General features: G+C 43.8%; 1 long non-coding RNA gene across 1 annotated transcript; it reads right to left on the reverse strand.

Annotated features, from left to right (window-relative positions):
- Positions 1-6,751: 6,751 nt before the first annotated feature.
- Positions 6,752-18,053, reverse strand: LOC147112258 (uncharacterized). The gene is made up of 2 exons (XR_015079470.1): positions 13,580-18,053; positions 6,752-12,242 (listed from the first exon to the last, which is right to left on the reverse strand). It is a non-coding gene; the product is annotated as an uncharacterized LOC147112258 (long non-coding RNA).
- Between the last annotated feature and the right edge of the window lie 1,375 nt (positions 18,054-19,428).

Below are 19,428 nucleotides of genomic sequence, written 5' to 3' on the forward strand. Positions count from 1 at the left end.
GGAGTTAACGTTTCAGGTCGAAGGCCCTTCGTCAGAACTCTTCGACCTGAAACGTTAACTCTGTTTCTCTCTCCACGGAGGCTGCCTGGTCTGCTGAGTTTTTCCAACGTTTTCTGTTATTTCGGATTTCCAGCATCCGCAGTATTTTGCTATCGCATTTGAACCCCTAAATAGTTAGCATATTAGCATCTGCCTTTTCTCTGAGCTCTTCTGAATGTTATGCTGCCACATCATGTTGATTCTAATAACGGTGCCTGTTACCATCTCTATCAACAACTGTTCCACCTTTGCTTCCTGCTGAATACTCACCTGGTGACATCAATAGTGTGGACAAGACTAGCAGTTTTAAAAAGTCTCTTCCCTTTTACTGTTCTTCGGTCCTCAACGCCAACTGCTTCTTGGGTACGGTAGCATAGTGGTTATGTTACTGGACTAGTAATCCAGAGACGCGAGTTCAAATCCCACCACAGGCAGTTGGGGAATTTTAATTCAGTTAATTAAATAAATCTGGGATTAAAAAAATAAGCTAGCATCAGTAATGGTGACCATGAAACTATCGGATTGTTGGAAAAACCCATCTGGTTCACTAATGTCCTTTTAGGGAAGGAAATCTGCCACCCTTACCCGGTCTGGCCGATATGTGACTCCAGACCCACAGCAATGTGGTTGACTCTTAACTGCCCTCTGAAATGGCCTAGCAAGCCACTCAGTTGTAACAAACCGCTATGACAAAGTCAGCACTGTGGGAGTACCTTCACCACAAAGACTGCAACAGTTCAAGGCGGAAGCCGACCACCACCTTCTGGAGGGCAACTTGGGATGGGCAATAAATGCCAGCTTTGCCAGTGATGCCCACATCCCATGAACAAATAAAAATATATATAATTCCATGGATACCAGTATGTACCTTGCCCAAGTAGTCATTCATTATGTGTGAGCCTCAACAGTGAATCGGGCGATTCAACTGCAAGGGGCTTTGCGGCCGAGCCCAATCTTGTCCTCGTCCAATATCTTGACACATGCACTTCTTGTAGGAAGTACTGCATAGAGATTAGATACAGAAACACTGGCTGATTTTCCCGTTCATAAATCAGGAGCACCAAGGCCCTTTGCAGCTCCCTACCATCCCTCGGGCTAAGGTTAGCTAACTCCATACAGACCAAACTTGGGACCTACCTGATCTAGAAGGTCCAACCATTACAGAGTGCAATCCTTTACACCCACCTGAGGGGGCAGACTGGGCCTCACAGTCTATTTCAGTCCTGCTGTGTGTCAGTATAACCAGGGGACGAGATGAAGTTGCTCAGTATTGCCTAGAACTTGTGGCATCAACTTTGTGGCATACCAGTTGCTTAACATAATGCAAAATAGCGTAAAGTTAAACTAGCTTGAAATTTAAAAGTAATGCACTTTTCGCTGCCCTCATTTTCAAATTATATTTTTTGATCACATTCATTCTACATGGGAGTAAAATCATGTGTAATCATTTAGCATGAAATTTTAGTTTGTTAAATGGTGTTTATGTGGGTTGATTATATTTGCAAACAACCACATTTTACAGGCAGTCAATATCAGTCATCAAATGGTTGCTGCATACGTATCAGCCTAGAAAAGCAGCAAAAGCTGGACAGTGCAGTTGAGGACTGGGTGTCATTAATTAAGAGGAACAAGGCTAGGACAGTTGAGGTGAAGATTGAAATCAGAGTGATCACATGGTGCAGAGGCTAAAAGGAAGAGGGAAGGGAGCCTTGTGGAGGGTGTGTGTGTGTGAGCAGTAAACAAAGAATTTTAAATGAATGGCAGGAGGGATAGAAGAAAGCAAGGTGCTCAAGAAGAGCTGGACGAATGAAGAGAGCAGCAAAGGCATCATTTGGAGATGAGGACACTACCACTGCCATGGCAGTTTGGGCAAGTGGTGATAATGGCCAGGCAGAGAGGCCTCCATAAAAGGAGGAAGACGACACTGCGGTGAGCCAGGTTAGTCAGTACCAGGCTGTCTATACAATTAACCAGAAAGTCCACCCCACAGCACTTCCAGTATAATTACATATTTTCACAGGGACTGTGCCTCTACCCTTAAAAACCGTTATCATCTTTCCTGAAAAAAACCTGCATCATTCTGCCTGTCCTTACGAACTATGCCATCTCCAACTTCCCTTTCCTCCCTTTTGTCCACAAGTGTTATCTTCCAGCTCTCCCTTAATTTCTTGTTCAAATGTCTCCAGTCCAATATCTGCAGACTACCCTAATCAAAGCCACAAACGGCATCCTCAGATAATAACCATGGTGGTTTATCCATTTTACTCCATTCCACAGCATTCTACATAGTTGATCACGTCATCGCTCTCTATTGGTTTTCCTCCATCATTTCATGGTCCCATTTCTACTTATTCAAAAAGTAGCTAGCACAGCAATAGCAATGGCTTCTCTTCCCTCCTCCATATACTCACCTTCGAGTCTCCCCCTCCTCTTAGTGATCCTCAAGCTGTCCATCAGTGACATGATCTGGAGCCATTGAATCAGTTTCCACATCTATATCAATGACACCCAGCTGTACCTCTCTCTATGTTGTCATACTGTTTCCCTGACATCCAAGCTCGGGTGACTCACAACTTTCTCCATTGGAAGGACTGAAGCCACCGCCTTTGCACGCCTCCCCCCCCCCCCCCCCAAACCCGTCTCCCGATTCAATCCCCCTCTTCAACCACTGTAACTGGATCGTTTGCAACTTTGGTGGCCTGTTCTACACTGAACTGAGTTTCAGAACCTATATTCTCTCCATCACAAAAGACATTTATTTCTACCAGCTCTACACTGTCCACTTTCGTGCAATCGCTATTGCAACCCTTACACATACATTTGTCAGCTCTAGACTCAGCTACTCAAATCACCCTCCTAGTTGTCCAAAATGCAGCTGTACGCATCCTGCACTAATGCCCACCCATCACTATGGCTATGTCGACCTATCATCTTTCAATCCCTCACGTCAACCTATCCAGTCTCTTCCTTCTCTCCCACCCCACCCTCCATTTATTTGACTCTGGTCTTTTGTGCCACTCACGCCACCCTTTGTAGCTAACCTGCGTCTACCTGTCCCGACCTCTGCAATTTCCTCCTGATTTTTCTACACCTTAGAAACCGCATCAAAACCCATCTTTTCTACCAAACTTTTAGACACCCCTCCAGCACTTGGAAAGCAGTGACAGGATCGGACAAAGTCAACATGGATTTACAAAAGGTAAATTATGCTTGACTAATCTACTGGAATTTTTTTGAGGATGTAACTGGTAAAATAGATAAGGGAGAACCAGTGGATGTGGTGTATTTGGACTTTCAGAAGGCTTTCGATAAGGTCCCGCATAAGAGGTTAGCGTGCAAAATTAAGGCACATGGAATTGGGGGCCAGGTATTGACTTGGATAGAGAACTGGTTGGCGGACAGAAAGCAAAGAGTTGGAATAAACGGGTCGTTTTCCGAGTGGCAGGCAGTGACTAGTGGGGTACCGCAAGGATCGGTCCTAGGACCCCAGCTGTTCACAATATATATTAATGATCTGGACGAGGGAATTGGATGTAATATCTCCAAATTTGCAGACGACACAAAGCTGGGTGGGAGGGTATGCTGTGAGGAGGATGTCATGAAACTCCAGTACGATTTGGACAGGTTGGGTGATTGGGCAGAAACATGGCAAATGCACTATAATGTGGATAAATGTGAGGTTATCCACTTTGGTGGCAAAAACAGGAAGGCAGATTATTATTTGAATGGCAATAGATTGGGAGAAGGGGAAGTGCAGAGAGACCTGGGTGTTTTTGTGCACCAGTCGCTGAAGGTAAGCATGCAGGTGCAGCAGGCAGTTAAGAAGGCAAATGGTATGTTGGCCTGCGTAGCAAGAGGGTTCGAGTACAAGAACAAGGATGTCTTGCTGCAGTTGTACAGGGCCTTGGTGAGACCACACCTTGAGTACTGTGTGCAGTTTTGGTCACCTTACCTGAGGAAGGACGTTCTTGCCATGGAGGGAGTGCAGCGAAGATTCACCAGGCTGATACCTGGGATGGCAGGAATGACGTACGAGGAGAGATTGTGTCAATTGGGCTTATACTCACTGGAGTTTAGAAGATTGAGAGGGGATCTCATCGAAACCTATAAAATTCTGTCAGGTCTGGACAGACTAGATGCAGGAAGGATGTTTCTGATGGCCGGGGAGTCCAGAACCAGGGGTCATAGTCTAAGGATAAGGGGTAAGCCATTTAGGACTGAAATGAGGAGGAATTTCTTCACCCAGAGTGGTGAACCTGTGGAATTCTCTGCCACAGAGGGCGGTGGAGGCCAGTTCATTAAATATATTCAAGAAAGAGTTGGATATATTTCTTAAGGCTAAAGGGATCAAGGGATAGGGGGAGAAGGCAGGGACAGGGTACTGAATTTGGATGATCAGCCATGATCTCATTGAATGGCGGAGCAGGCTCGAAGGGCCGAATGGCCTGCTCCTATCTTCTATGTCTATGTCTAGTTTATATCAATTTTCCTCATACCTATGTAGAGTACCTTCTGACATCCTTGCATTAAAAGCATTATATAAATGTAAGATGTTGTGTAATGGGAACAGGGGTGGGGGGTAGGGTACACATGAAAGCCTGAAGGCAAATGCAAGTGCTGAAGACACAAGATTTATTTTCCAGAGATCTGGGATACGTTCTTTCCCACCACCATTCCCCACCCTGCAAAAAAATGGATTAACATTTTATTTGATGTTTTTTGTCCAGCATTTTGGAATCTATAATGAACACAGCATTGCATTCTTTCACCTAAAAAATAAAAAAGACATTATTCGCTTAGGTAGGAAGAATAGAAAAACAATATTTTTAAATAGTGAGAAACTATTAAATGTTGGTAATAACAACAGAAAATGCTGGAAAAACTCAGCAGGCCCGGCAACATCCGTGGAGAGAAATTAGAGTCAATGTTTCGGGTCGAAACCCTTTTTCAAAACGGGAAAGGAAATGAAATAGATCGAAAGGAGGGCTGGGGAGGGAACAAAAGTGAAGAGACATTAAGAGGTATTCAAAACCAGACGAGATGGTGATAGGACTAGTAAAGAGACAAAAGACGGCTCGGATTAGGTGTGAAATGTACTGGCAGAATGAGAGACAGCTGCCATGTAAAAAGAGGGGGGGGGGGGAACCCAAAACAAAGGGGTGGGGGAAAAAGAAAAAATTATAAGTAAAAATGTAATAGGGGCCGAGGTTATGATCCGAAATTGTTGAACTCGATATTGAGCCCGGAAGGCTGTAAAGTGCCTAATCGGAAGATGAGGTGCTGTTCCTCGATCTATTTCATTTCCTTTCCAGTTTGGAAAAAGGGTTTCAACCCGAAACGTCGACTCTAATTTCTCTCCACGGATGTTGCCTGGCCTGCTGAGTTTTTCCAGCATTTTCTGTTGTTATTTCGGATTTCCAGCATCTGCAGTATTTTGCTATCGCATTAAATGTTGGTGTTTGGAGATTTAGGTGTCCTCGTACAGGAAACAGAGTTATCATGCAGGTACAGCAAGCAATTGGGGAGGCAAATAGAATGTTGGCCTTTATTGCAAGGGGGTTGGAATATAAAAGAAGTAAGGAAGTCTTGCTACAATTGTACAGGGCTTTGGCAAGACCACACTGAGTACTGTGCACAGTTTTGGTCTCCTTAGCTGAAGGATATATTTGCCTTAGAGGCAGTGCAACAAAGGTTCACTTGATTAATTGCTGGGCTGAGAGGGTTGTCCTATGAGGAGATTGGGCCTATACTCAAGTTTAGAAGAATGAGATATGATCTCAATGAAACTTACAAGATTCTGAGGGGGACAGACAGGGTAGATGCAGGCTGGAGAGTCTAGAATTAGAGGGCATAGTCTTAGGATAAGGGGTCAGCCATGTAAGACTGAGATGAGGAAGTATCTCTTCACTCAGGGGGTTGTGAATTATTGGAATTCTCTGCCCCAGAGGGCTGTGGATGCTGAGTCGTTGAGTATATTCAAGGCTGAGATCGCTAGATTTTTGGACTCTCGGGGAATCGAGGGATATGGGGATCGGGTGGGAAAGTGGAGTTGAGGTTAATTATCAGCAATGATCTTATTGAATGGCAGAACAGGCTCGAGGGGCCGAATGGCCTACTCCTGCTCCTAATTCTTATGACATTTGTTCAAATTTCTTGAAAACGACTCTTTAAAATATAAAGAAAAACTACTCATTCTCAAACATGGCAAAACTCCAATCTCCCAACAGCAACATAATGTACTACGGGGGGGGGGGGGGGGGGAGAGAAGAGAGAGAGGAAGGGTTGTTAATCCACTCACCTTTTAAAAAAAGTATTGCCCAACAGCAAACTAATTTTGAACCAGGTCAGATTGTACTGCTCCTAGTCAGTCAGTCAGGGCTAGAGGCAGCAAAGTGTACACAATTCTTCCAAATGCTGCACCCCACCCCTGCCAATCACAAAAGCAAAACAAGACATTGCAATTACATGAACCGACCTCAACTTGCTATCTTTGCAATTGCGGTTAAACTCTAATTCAGTTTTGTACCAAATGCATTGTGCATTTAAAAACAAAGCTGGTATTGCTCTTAATTTGGTCTGTTCTGTGCACTAGTCATAAAAATAAAAACCCACTCCCCAAATTAGTGGCAATGACATCCATTGTATAGCAAATTGTGAATTCATAAAGTTACACAAGAACCCATCTCTACAACTATTCATTAAAACAATGAAACACAACTCAAACTTTTTTTATTTAAGTTATTTTTTGAAGAGACACAAATTCTCAGCAATTGTTTGAATCAAACGTTGATAATCACACAGATGAAACACCACTTTATATGAAGTTACAATCACTTGAACAGCATGTATCAAAACAATCAAAAAATAACTGCTGCACTGTACAAAAGGAGAAGAATCTGAAATGACATCAGTGCAGCACTTTACTAAGTCTCCCCCCCGCTGTAGATTACAAGTACAAAATATTTTATACATTTCATTAAACAAAAAATTAGTCCAAAATATTGTACTATAATTTTGCTATAAGAATTAAAAACCAGACAACATTGTGAAAATTGGAAAGGCATATTTTGGTGATTATATTCAGTTTAAGATCGTGAAAAGCACACAAGCCACTGAACATTTCTTTCACTGGGAACAAGAAACCGTAATCAGTCATGTTTAACGTGGTATTAACAGGAAAATAACATTGATTACAAAGTCAATATTTGAAAAGGTTTTTTCCTCCTTGTCTAAGCCATTTATGAAACTAGTCTAAAGGCATTTTTAATGGTCAAATCCAAAAACAAATTACAGGGGATCCAGAGTTGTGGGGTTTTTCTTTAGGAGTTGTGTCAATAGAAATCTAATATTTCACCTTCTGACATATGTTTTTGAACCATTTTCTCATTTTCCTGAACTGAACGGGAATGAATTTTAAATTCAGTTCAACACTTTGTCCAGATAATGCAAAGTTTAAATACAAATATTTAAAACTTGTAAACTTGATACACCCACAGTGCAATGATACATACACATGGAATAAAAATTCTACCATTACTCGGCCTTAAGTAGTCTCAATATTCATATCACCCATGCATCAATGGTCAAGCCCAGAATGTTGAAACTAAGGCTAGTTAAAAAGAATGAAACAAGGAACTTAGATTATGCTTAGCCCTCTCAAAAACTGCTACTGAAACATGCATTGAATGTACAAAGAACGCAGATATATTACTGTAGGGGTGATAGTGTATGCTACTTTATTAGTCCAGCTTTGTAGAAAAGCAGAATTCTTGGCCTTTTTCGTAATTTGCCTTACTACACCTCCTACTTCGAACTAGTTATTTACAGGAGACTTTGGTTTAGCCGGAGGTTGTATGTCCGGAAACCTCGATCTACCGGCAGAAATCAGGAGCCGTTTTGTTAGTTTTTTTTCCTTCTCGTGGCTTTTTTTTCTTCTCGTGGCTTTTTTTTCCCCAACAGTCAGGCTCTGGAAAGTCTCTCTGAAGCTGTTGCTAAGCTACAGAGACGCTTCCAAGGTATGGGATGACTGTTTAGAAGCTGTTGCTAAGCAACAGTGTTTGTTGTCAAATACGGAGATGAAAACCTCCGTATGCTTCAACATTAACGCTGGTATGTCCGGCAGTTTTGATAGATTGGCAACAGCTCGGTCCCGGATATAACAAAGTTTCCTGTACTACGTTAGACAGCCCGCTGTGGAAATGACCAATGTAAAGGTGCTCAACAATTCTTTTCAAGTTTCTTGATTTCTGATTAAATATATATCCTCTCAAATTCCATTTTTAAAAACAGTAATATACAACATGAATGAATGGATCATAATATTTAAGCAACTGTGGCCATATTGTTTCGGATAAACTACAGAGAAATTACTTACTATTCTTTTTTAAAAAACAGCTAAAGCGATCCTATTTATGGCCTGACACATTGGTAGTTATTTCATTAACAAATATTCTGTGCTTAGTAATGTTTCACATTAAATCTTCTTGTACATCATCACTTATCTTCGTGATCTAGCTCAGGAAAACTGACTGAAAAGATCTCAGTTCTGAACATCCACACCTGCATAGTATCAAGAGCTCACATTTTAGCAATGTCGACGCTAGTAATATCAATTTAGCAATTAATTTTCCATTTATTCCTTGCAACAATTTCAAGTACTTCTGTTTTCTTGTTGATCCAGTAAAAGTACAAGTGTTTCTTTTTATTAAAAAAAGCTTAAAATTTGACACCAGAAATTATTTAAAAATCAGAAAGGATTCAAAAAAAATGTTTATTGCCCAGTATCTCCACATAGCACTCAATTCTATAAAAGGATTCATAGCATCCGATACAAATGCTCTGCTCCATTTAACAGCAGTCGATGCAAAACCTAACTACAACCGAGGGTGGGGGGAGGAAGAGTCTATAACATGAACCATCTATTCAAAAAGATTATACAAACTGACCGCGGCATCTCATTGTTTGATATGGAATTTTGTTTTGATGGTGTAACTCCATTATATGCTACCAATAGAATATACAGGACATTACCCAAACTAAAGCTAAGGGGACTACAAAAAATCAAATCAGAACTCGTGTAATGTTGTGTTACTTTAAAAAAAAAAAAATGTAATTTCTCACAATCAGGGCTAATTAAAGAAAAAAAAGCCTAAACATTTTAAACCATATTGACCGATAGCCCCGTTATATATTATAGAACCACTTTACCAATCAAAAAAGGAAAAAGTATTCAAGGTTTAAAAACTGCATGCGGTCAAGCAGTCATGGTTTTCCACAAGGGGGTATTCGAGTTAGGGAGAGGATTACAAACTGGATTAAAAATTGTTTAATACAATACTGCGGATGCTGGAAATCTGAAACAGAAAATGCTGGAAGCACTCAGCTGGCCAGGCAGCATCCGTGGAGAGAGAAACAGAGTTAACGTTTCAGGTCTGGGACCCTGCATCAGAACTGGAAAAGGTTAGAGATGTAACAGATTTTAAACAGGTGCAGGGGGAGGGGGAGGGACTGAAGGAACAGTCTGTGCTAAGGTAGGAGGCAGGAGATCAAATGTTGCAAATGGAGATCGCAGAATCAAACAGCCTGAAAAATGGGGGCAGGGATTATAGTCTGAAATTGTTGAACTTGATGTTGAGTCCAGAAGGCTGTCAAGTGCCTAATCGAAAGATGAGGTGCTGTTCCTCGAGCTTACGTTGAGCTTCATTGGAACAGTGTAAGAGGCCGAGGACCGAGAGATCAGAGTGGGAGTGGAGCGGAGAATTAAAGTGACAGGCGATCGGGAGCTCGGGGTCACCCTTACGGACTGAACGGAGGTGTTGCGCAAAGCGGTCGCCCAATCTGCATTTGGTCTCCCCAATGTAGAGGATACCGCATCGTGAGCAGCGAATACAGTATACTAGATTGCAAGAAGTACAAGTAAATCGCTGTTTCTCCTGGAAGGGGTGTTTGGGGCCCTGGACAGTGAGAAGGGAGGAGGTAAAAGGGCAGGTGTTGCATCTCCTGCGCTTGCACGGGAAGGTGCCGGGCGAAGGGGAAGGACTGACTGAGGAGTGGACCAGGGTGTCGTGGAGGGAAAATTGTTTAGACAGGAGAAAACAGAGGGCAGGAGTTTGAGTGATGGGAAGTGGGTAGTGGTGTCCCTCGGGGTTCAGTTCTGGGCCACTTCTGCTCACTGTGTACATCAATGATTTGATATCGGCCTAGGAGGAAGTAATGCCGAAATTTGTAAATGACATCAAAATAAGAGACAATAGTTAATTCTTTAGAAGACCAAATAAAGCTGCATAGAAATATTGATAAAAGAGGGGAACAAGATGGGTTAAAAGTGGCAGATGGAATTCAATGTCACAAAGTGTGAGGTGATGCATTTTGGTAAAAAAAACAGTAATTGCACTTTGAATGGAAGTAGGTTCAGTGCTGTGGAAGAGCAGATGGGCGTGGGCTACAGGCTCACAGTACATTAAAGACAGCATCGCAGACTAATAAGGTTTCAAAACAAATGCTAATGGAATAAAGTCAAGGTAATGCTGAGCTTAAGACCTCAGTTAGAATAGTGTGCAGTATTGGACTCTACACTAATCGGAAGGATACTGAGGCTTTAGAGAGAGAGGGTACAGCACAGATTCAGTAGGATGCTGCTCGGTATGAGGAAATACAAATACGAAGACAGACTTGAAAAATTGTGTTTTTTCCTTGTTGGAACAATGCAGATTACAGGGCGATATGATCGAAGTGTTTATTAAAGGATGGGACAGGAGAGTGAAGCAGACTATTTCCAGTAGTTGAGTCCACAACAAAGGGCCATTGATACAAGATTAAATGTAAAAGATTTAGAACGGGGGCAGGAGAATCTATAAAAGAAGTGTTCAGAGGCGGTGGAAATCACTTCCAGCATTAGTGGTGGAGGCAGAAACTGTGTCAACAGTCAAGATTAGACTGAATAGATGGACGAAGGAAAGGGGGACGAAGGGATGAATATAGGGCAGGTAAACACGATTGGAGCTTTGTGTTCACGGAGAGAGGAAACGCCGATATGGACTGGTTGGGCCGAATGGCCTGTTTGTGTTGTAACGTCTATGTGTTCGTGTATCCCTGACAGATTTAAAAAAAAATTCTCACTCAACACATCTCGTTGGGGGCACATGCCAAGGACAATACTAGAGAGATTATTGCACGCAAGAACATTTTTAATGGACTGTGGGGAGGGGGGAAAGAGGAGGAGAGGGGGAGGGAAACCAATGCCACAGGTCTTTTGTTTGGAAAATATACATTTAAAAATAAAATGCTCTATTGATAGCTGCAGATGATCATGAAGAGCAGCAGATCACGTGGACGGAACAATGTGCAGCCAAATGTTTGGGGGGGGGGGGGAAATGGTCATTAGACTCAGATCACAAACTACAGGCATTACAGAATAATCAGATACAGGTGTAAATTTCTGTGACTGCAGGATTGGTATTTCAGACCTGTGAAAATCAAATGCTAATGCACATATATGTTCAACAGTGGACAGTACAGCAATAATGGCAAACTTTGCGATGTTCAATTGTGTGTGTTTTTTTTAATATAAACAGTAAGAATTTTACTTAAAATAAAAATAAGCTGGACTTTCACCGATAGTAGTTGTTGGAATTTAGTCGTCTTGGAGCAGGAAGTTACTCTTATAGAAAGTGGTTTTACAAAAAGGAAAAAAAAAAAAGGCATCACAACATAATTGCAGAGTATTGATATGAATCCACATCAGTTTAAAAAGGAATGAAAAGTGACTGTTGCCAACACACTGCAAGCGGAGGACTGGATTCCTGCAGAAAGCAGCACAGCTTCCCCAGATCAACCTGGGCACTTGAAAACAAAAGAATTCAGGTCTTGGAAGTCAAACCCTTCAATTCCCGATTCCAAAGCAAGCGCCCTCTAAAATGCCACGTGCCATTTATGGTTTGGATAATAGATGCAGAATGACGAAAAAAAACATCCCAAACAAAATTGCACAATTAAAATATCACACCCTCCAAGTTTCTATGAATTTAAACTCCAAATATAAATTATCCTGGCAATTAAATGTCTCTGTTCAAGTTTATTATAAGTTTTCTACATGCCTAACTTAGTGCAGTACTCCTTTGCAAGTATTTTTTAAAAATTTCTTTCCCTTCGATCTTCCACGCCTCCAAACATACTGCAAAGCCTCTCAAGAGCCAATGCCAGTCCTGTAATTACACAGAGCAAATGGAATAGAGTTACCCTGAAGTGGAATCAACAATTTGTTCTGCTCGCTATCTATCCAACACAACAGCAATAGACATAAAACTGTGGGACTGCAACCAATACCATCTGGTCAGGAAAGCTGTGCTGTCAGCTTGACCTACTGGGTTGCCAATGAACACACAATATATGCCAACTAGTTTATTTACCTACAACTATTTCAATAGAAGTCCTCGATGGTGTAAATCACATACCACCACATTCCTTCAGGTTCTAAACCATAAGCTACATATGTTCAGACCACCCACCCAATGAATAAAAATAAAGTAAAAAAAACACTGTTCAAATTCACTCAATAGATTATATCATAACAATTAGCTGGTCGTGAGTAATGAGGCTAAATCCCTGAAAGAGACAGTCTTGCACCCTTTGCTCTGGAGCCAACTCGGGCCCAGACTTTGGATTTGAACATCTCTTATCACTGCTACAGTTGTAGTGTAAATGCAGTCTCTGATAGCTTAACTCGCACACTGTCTCCCAAAAAAACTGGACAGGGGAAGAGAGGGGAAATAGGCATGCTTATTTTTTTTTAATTATTTTTTTTATAAAAAGGAACTAATTACTCTTACCAAATGGGACTTTTTTTCCTACATATAGTACACAAAAAGATCTCAGTATGAGTCAACTGATGTGTAAAAGAAACCAAAAACAAAACAGGGGCAATCAAGATAACTTGTAAATTTCTGAGTTAAAAACAAGTATGAAGCGAGTTGTGTGATCTCCCCATTACAATGAAGTCATGTTCATTTTCACAGATCAACTGCAGTTCTTTGGGACGAGTCATTGTCAGCCAAGACTGATCCACCTTGAAATAGTTTAAATGGAACAAAGTGTCTCATCATACCTGGGGCCACATACAGTTTTTGGTTTTGTACAAAAGATTCTAGTTGGATTGGCTGTACATGTCTCATACAGCACAATGACATGGCTTATCTAAAAGTGCGGTTATAATAACCTCTTGAAGGCAACGTTTTAATAGAGGGCAAGAAAACTGGTAGTCTCTGGACTGGAGTAGTGTGCATAGAAGAGATTAATTCTAACCAGCTGACTTTTTATGGTCTGCGTAGTGCGGCTAATCACTTGTTACCTTCATTCTTCCTCCACTTCACCACCTTTTTAGTCAAATATAAATGAGTGTTTGCTTCTGTGTGGCATTTCAAAAAAAATTTATTTGAAGTATTTTGTCACTTCAGAATACTTTGCACAAGTCCAACAGCACAGTACCCTCTTTAATATGCCCTCAGTAGTTAAGGAAGGTAATGAATTTATTTGCAGTCCTAACCTCCCATTCAAATGCACTTGGTGTTCACGACGGTCTTGGTATCTGGTTTAAGTTGTTATTCATAGCAGAGTAACTGTTCATAGGCAGCACATTGTCCACTTCTAGCCGTTTCTGCTTTGTGTGATTTTGTTCATTTTCCTTTCGTCTTGGCTTCATTGGCAATACTAATATGACCAACAGGGCAACAATATGGAGACAATAATACCAAGAGCTAGGGGGGGGAAAAAAAGTTAAAGTTAGTGAAGTATGGCAAGCAGATAGATGCAAGTACTGAAACTGCAAATTAAACTGATTACATTTTTTTCCCAAAAATACAGGTTGAGCGTCCCGAATCCAGCAACCTCGGGACCGAGGCCGAGCTGGTTTTCCCGGACTTCAGAACGTGTTTCTGATGTCCGGAAACGCCCGAGCCCAGGTTGCGATATTTCCGGACTTCAGATATCAGAAACACGTTCCGAGTCCGGAAATGCCTGGGCCGAGGTTGCAACACTTCTGGTTTTTGGTAAGCCTCCCTCAGGGTGTCCGGATTGCGGAACATTTTACGGATTCCGGACGACCCTGCCACCAATCGTCCCGGAATCCGGATTCTGGACGCTCAACTTGTATTTCTTTGGTACTAAGAAAGCTACCCATCTAAATTATCAGATTCATTGCAGGGGCAAAAAAAATAAGCGTCAAAATGAGATAATGCAATCTAAAGCACCAAATGCATCTCTTTAAAAATACTGCGTCATACAATGGAGGAAAATTGGAATGAACAATGGACTTTAAAAAGAGATCTTGGTTCATCAAGAAAGACAGATGACTTACCAAACATCCAGTCATCCTTACTCTCTACATAATAGGACACTTCCCCATACCCTGGGGATTATGAACATTTATAGTCAGTAGATGCATGAAATATATACACTTGCCCCATTACATTTGGCCTGGGGTATAGGCCATAACCTTGTGCGATTTTTCTTCCTCCTTCCTTGCACTGTATTTCCATTAAATTTTACAGAACAGAGGCAATTCAGTGACATTCCTTAATCACTTGAAATGCACCACCACTGAAATCCTCAAAAATGGAATAAGTTTAGAACCTTGTATTAAACTGACAAATGATAACTCTTAAAGCGGTCAGGTAACAGCAAAGACCTGAGGAAAGATGGGAGACAGACATCTTCATTCAGTGAATGGGGGGCAACTAACTATAAAAGAAAAACGAAAAACGAACAAGAACAACTTCTTGCATTTATATAGCACCTTTAACGTAGTAAAACGTCCAAGACGCTGCACAGGAGTGTTAGACGACAAAAAATGGACACCGAGCCACATGAGAAATTAGGGCAGGTGACCAAAAGCTTGGTCAAAGAGGTAGGTTTTAAGGAGCGTCTTAAAAAGGAGGTGGAGAGGTAGCGAGGTGGAGGGGTTTAGGCAAGGAGTTCCAGAGCTTAGGGCCCAGGCAGCTGAAGGCACGGCCACCAATGGTTGAGCAATCATAATCAGGGATGCTCAAGGAGGAAGAATTTGAGGAGCGCAGATATCTTTGTGGGGGGGGGGGGGGGGGTGGTTGTGAGGCTGAAGGAGATTACAGAGATAGGGAGGGGTGAGGCCATGGAAGGATTTGAAAACAAGGATGAGAATTTTGAAATTAAGGCGTTGCTTAACCGGGAGCCAATGTAGGTCAGTGAGCACAGGGGAGATGGTTGAACGGGACTTGGTGCGAGTTAGGACACGGGCAGCCAAGTTTTGGATGACCTCAAGTTTACGCAGGGTAGAATGTGGGAGGCCAGCCAGGAGTGCGTTGGAATAGTCAAGTCTAGAGCTAACAAAGGCATGGATGAGGGTTTCAGCAGCGGATGCAGGGATGGAAATAGGCGATCTTAGTTATGCCGCGGACATGTGGTCAGAAGCTCATTCCAGGGCGAAATATGACACCAAGGTGGCGAACAGTGTGGTTCAGCCTCAGACAGATGCTAGTTGGAGTGATGGAGCCAGTGGCTAGGGAACGGAGTTTGCGGCGGGGCTCAAAGACAATGGCTTCGGTCTTCCCAATATTTAATTGGAGAAAATTTCTGCTCATCCAGAACTGGATGTCAGACAAGCAGTGTGTTAATTTAGAGACCGTGGAGGGGTCGAGAAAAGTGGTAGTGAGGTAGAGCTGGGTGTCGTCAGCGAACATGTGGAAACTGACGCTGTGTTTTCGGATGATGTCGCCGATGGGTACCATGTAGATGAGAAATAGGAGGGGGCCAAGGATAGATCCTTGGGGGACACCAGAGGTAACAATGTGGGAGTGGGAAGAGAAGCCATTGCAGGTGATTCTCTGGTTACGATTGGATAGATAAGAATGGAACCAGGCGAGTGCATTCCCACCCAGCTGGCTGATGGTGGAGAGGCGTTGGAGAAGGATGGAGTAGTCAACCATGTCAAAGGCTGCAGACAGGTCGAGAAGGGACAGTTTACCCACAAAGGAGGTCATTTGTGACTTTGAGGAGAGCCGTTTTGGTACTGAATAATCCCCCTTTCTTTTACAGCTAAAGAAGTGAAATTAAAAACGAACTCGAGACAAAAAAAAACCTCCCCCAAAAAACACAGCTGCTTGAGCGATTGGGATTGTCTGCTTCACACCCGTCGGCCGACATCCACATCAAACAAACTTGTTCTTTTCGCGTTTCCAGCGGGTCAGGAACAAGTCCTTGCATTTTCAGCTCTCAGCCAGGCGGCACCCTGCCGTCTCCAGCCAGTGATGCGCAAACCTGAACTCTCCTCCCCACAAAAACAAACAGTCGGCAACCTGACGGGCCCCAGGTCTCCAACAGCCCCGCTCCCTCCACCGTGCAACTTTGCGGCACATAAATCAGTGCTGCCGCGGTAACGGGATTTCGGCTCGAATCGGCACAGCGGCGGTTTCAACTCGCCGACATTAACGATCCAAGATTATCCCATGCAACTGGTTCGGGAAAAATTCGTGCAAGGAATAAAAAAAAACTTTCAGCAGACTGCACGAAGCCAGCAGGAGGTTTGTGGTGAACAATGGCGACTTGGCCTTGGTTGAACTTTAAAACTTACTAATCCAGAATCATAGATTAGTGCAGCACAGAAGGTGGCCATTCAGCCCAGAGTCTGCATCGGCTCTTTCGAAGAGCAATCCAGTTAGTCCCACTCCACTGCTCTTTCCCCATATCCCTGCAACTTTTTCTCCAAGTATTTATCCAATTTCCTTTTAGAGGCTGCTATTGAATCTGTATCCACCACCTCATCAGGCAGTGCATTCCAAATCCTAACCACTCGTCGAGAAAGGCGGCCTTGGTCACACACGTGGGGCAGAAAGTAAACCCCAAACACATCCTGTCGGTTCAGTGACCAAGCGGCCACTGCATACTAGAATTTTTGCTTAAATACAAATGACTTCCATTCCCCGTGGATGGCAGGTGGTGATGATGCGTAAACACAGCGAGATTTGTAACTGTGACGTTGAAGGTTTTTCCTCGCAGGCCCACAAATTTAGTGTCCATCAAGGTAAAAGGATGTTAGTAGTGGAGAATGGAACAGTTTTCCACTTTTCAGCTTGAGGGCAAAACGAAAGTGAAATGAAACAATGTCACACATTGCGGTTTACAAAAAAAAGTGTCAAAAGTTTCTAACATGCACGGCCACCCATTGTAAGCATCAACAACTCCCAAGTCAGGCACAGTATGGGCTAGCTGCGGAGCAAAGCTCCCACCGCACTACCCATCAAGCACACCTAGGCAAGGTAAAACCCCCAGTACCACACACCACAGACATCACAAGCAAAATTGACAAGAATCAAAACTGTACAATATTTAATAAAACTAGAGGCAGCGGAGTTTAAAAAAAGAGAATCTATGACATTATAAAGACCACAATTTATAAATGTTACACCTGTAGCCAGGCATGGAACACCAAATCAGGCCAAAGGATCTCCAGACTCTCCGCCGAATATATCCACACTATCGGCTTGAGGGCAAAACGAAAGTGAAATGAAACAATGTCACACATTGTTTTTAACAAAAGATTGTAAACCGCAGTGTCAAAAGTTTCAGAGATTTCTAACATGCATGTCCACGATCTGGAACCTCAAGTGGTCTCATCCGCTTCCTCCACTGTCCAGTGCCCGCAATTTACCCCGAAAGGCCTCGCCCATTGCGGTGTTTCCCTTCCCGCTTGCAGTGCTGCAAACTGAAGGCTGCCCCACCTCCTGCACCATTACTCACTCTGCTCTTCCCAGCCACATCTCTCCTCTCCATGAGACTGAAAAATAAACAAAGCTGGACCCCAATGGAAGGCTTTTCCAAATAAGTCGCCCTTCGCTGCATTACCAGCCAGCCAACCTCAGCTCTCCTCCCACATACTCCAACTAGCTGGGGAGCCCCGCGTTGCGAGGGCAATTTTGGGGCGCGAGGGCAATTTTGGGGCGTTTGGTCTCCCTGCCCCTGTGTGTCCCCCCTCTCCCTGTCATGTCCTCTCCCTGTCCTATCCCTCCCTCCCCTCCCCCCTCTGTCCCTCTCTCCGGCCCCTCCCCCTGCCTAGCGCCTGAGGTCCGGTGCCGTTGCTGAGGTCCCCCGCGTATCGCGCGGCTGATGGACGGCCGCTGCGGGCGGCGCATGCGCGGTGAGTGCGGGCGGCCCGCGGGAGCCGGCAAGGCCGTTAGCGAGCGGGAAACTTCGGGCGGCACGCCCGCGCTCCGTCCGCGACACCTGAGAGGGGGGAAGTAGAGAGAGACAGAGAGGGAAGAGGAGAGAGGGAAGAGGAGAAGGAGAGAGAGGGAAGAGGAGAAGGAGAGAGAGGGAAGAAAGAGAGAGAGAGAGAGAGAAATTTTTTCAGCTTCAGGCCCCGAGTCCCCCCTGCGCGAGGGTGAGGAGGAGGGGGGGGGGGGGGGTTGCTAAACACAATATAAAACTCAAATAAATTGTTAATTAATTGCCTAACACATAATTGAAATATTTACCTTAGTTCCCTAACACAAAGTGTGGGGGAAAAAATCGTGGAAAATCAAGATGGCGGCCACTCACCTCGGTTCAGAAGGATAAGGCCCGCCCACACACGCACCGATTGGTCGACCGGTCAGGTCACCGAAGCGTAGGATTGGTCAATCGTCGAGTCACTCGACACTCAACTGTAGGAAGACCTCGACGTCACATGGTCGCTAATGAGCGGAACGCTGAACGTTTTTGGGATACCGCGGGCGGGATTTTTGTCCGGCCGAAACGTAAATACGCCGATGACCGGTCCGGAATCGCAAGCTTTCTTTTGAGGCGACGCGCGCGTCGGTATGCTCTAACTTCCAAACGTATAGTGACCAGGCGGACAGACAGACAGACATCGGGACAGACAGAAGAGCCGCTTTATATATATAGACTAGCTGGGGGAGCCCGGCGGTGCCGAGGCTTTCTTGAGGGCATGTTGTTGTTGGAAGAGAGAGAGGGAGCGACTGGGGGGAAGAGAGAGAGGGAAGGAGAGAGAGAGAGAGAGAGGGAATGAGAGAGAGGGAAGGAGAGAGAGAGGGAAGGAGAGAGAGAGGGAAGGAGAGAGAGAGGGAAGGAGAGAGAGAGAGGGAAGGAGAGAGAGAGAGAGAGAGGGGGAAGGAGAGAGAGATGGAAGGAAAGAGAGAGATGGAAGGAGAGAGAGAGGGAAGGAGAGAGAGGGAAGGAGAAAGAGAGGGAAGGAGAAAGAGAGGGAAGGAGAGAGAGACAGAGAGGGGGAAGGAGAGAGAGAGATTGGGAGTGTGAGAGAGAGAGAGATTGGGAGTGAGAGAGAGATTGGGAGTGAGAGAGAGATTGGGAGTGAGAGAGAGAGAGATTGGGAGTGTGAGAGAGATTGGGAGTGAGAGAGAGAGAGAG

This window comes from Somniosus microcephalus, chromosome 9 (assembly GCF_052327205.1).
Source record: "Somniosus microcephalus isolate GS21.2 chromosome 9, FLI_Smic_1.0, whole genome shotgun sequence".
Taxonomy (NCBI): domain Eukaryota; kingdom Metazoa; phylum Chordata; class Chondrichthyes; order Squaliformes; family Somniosidae; genus Somniosus; species Somniosus microcephalus.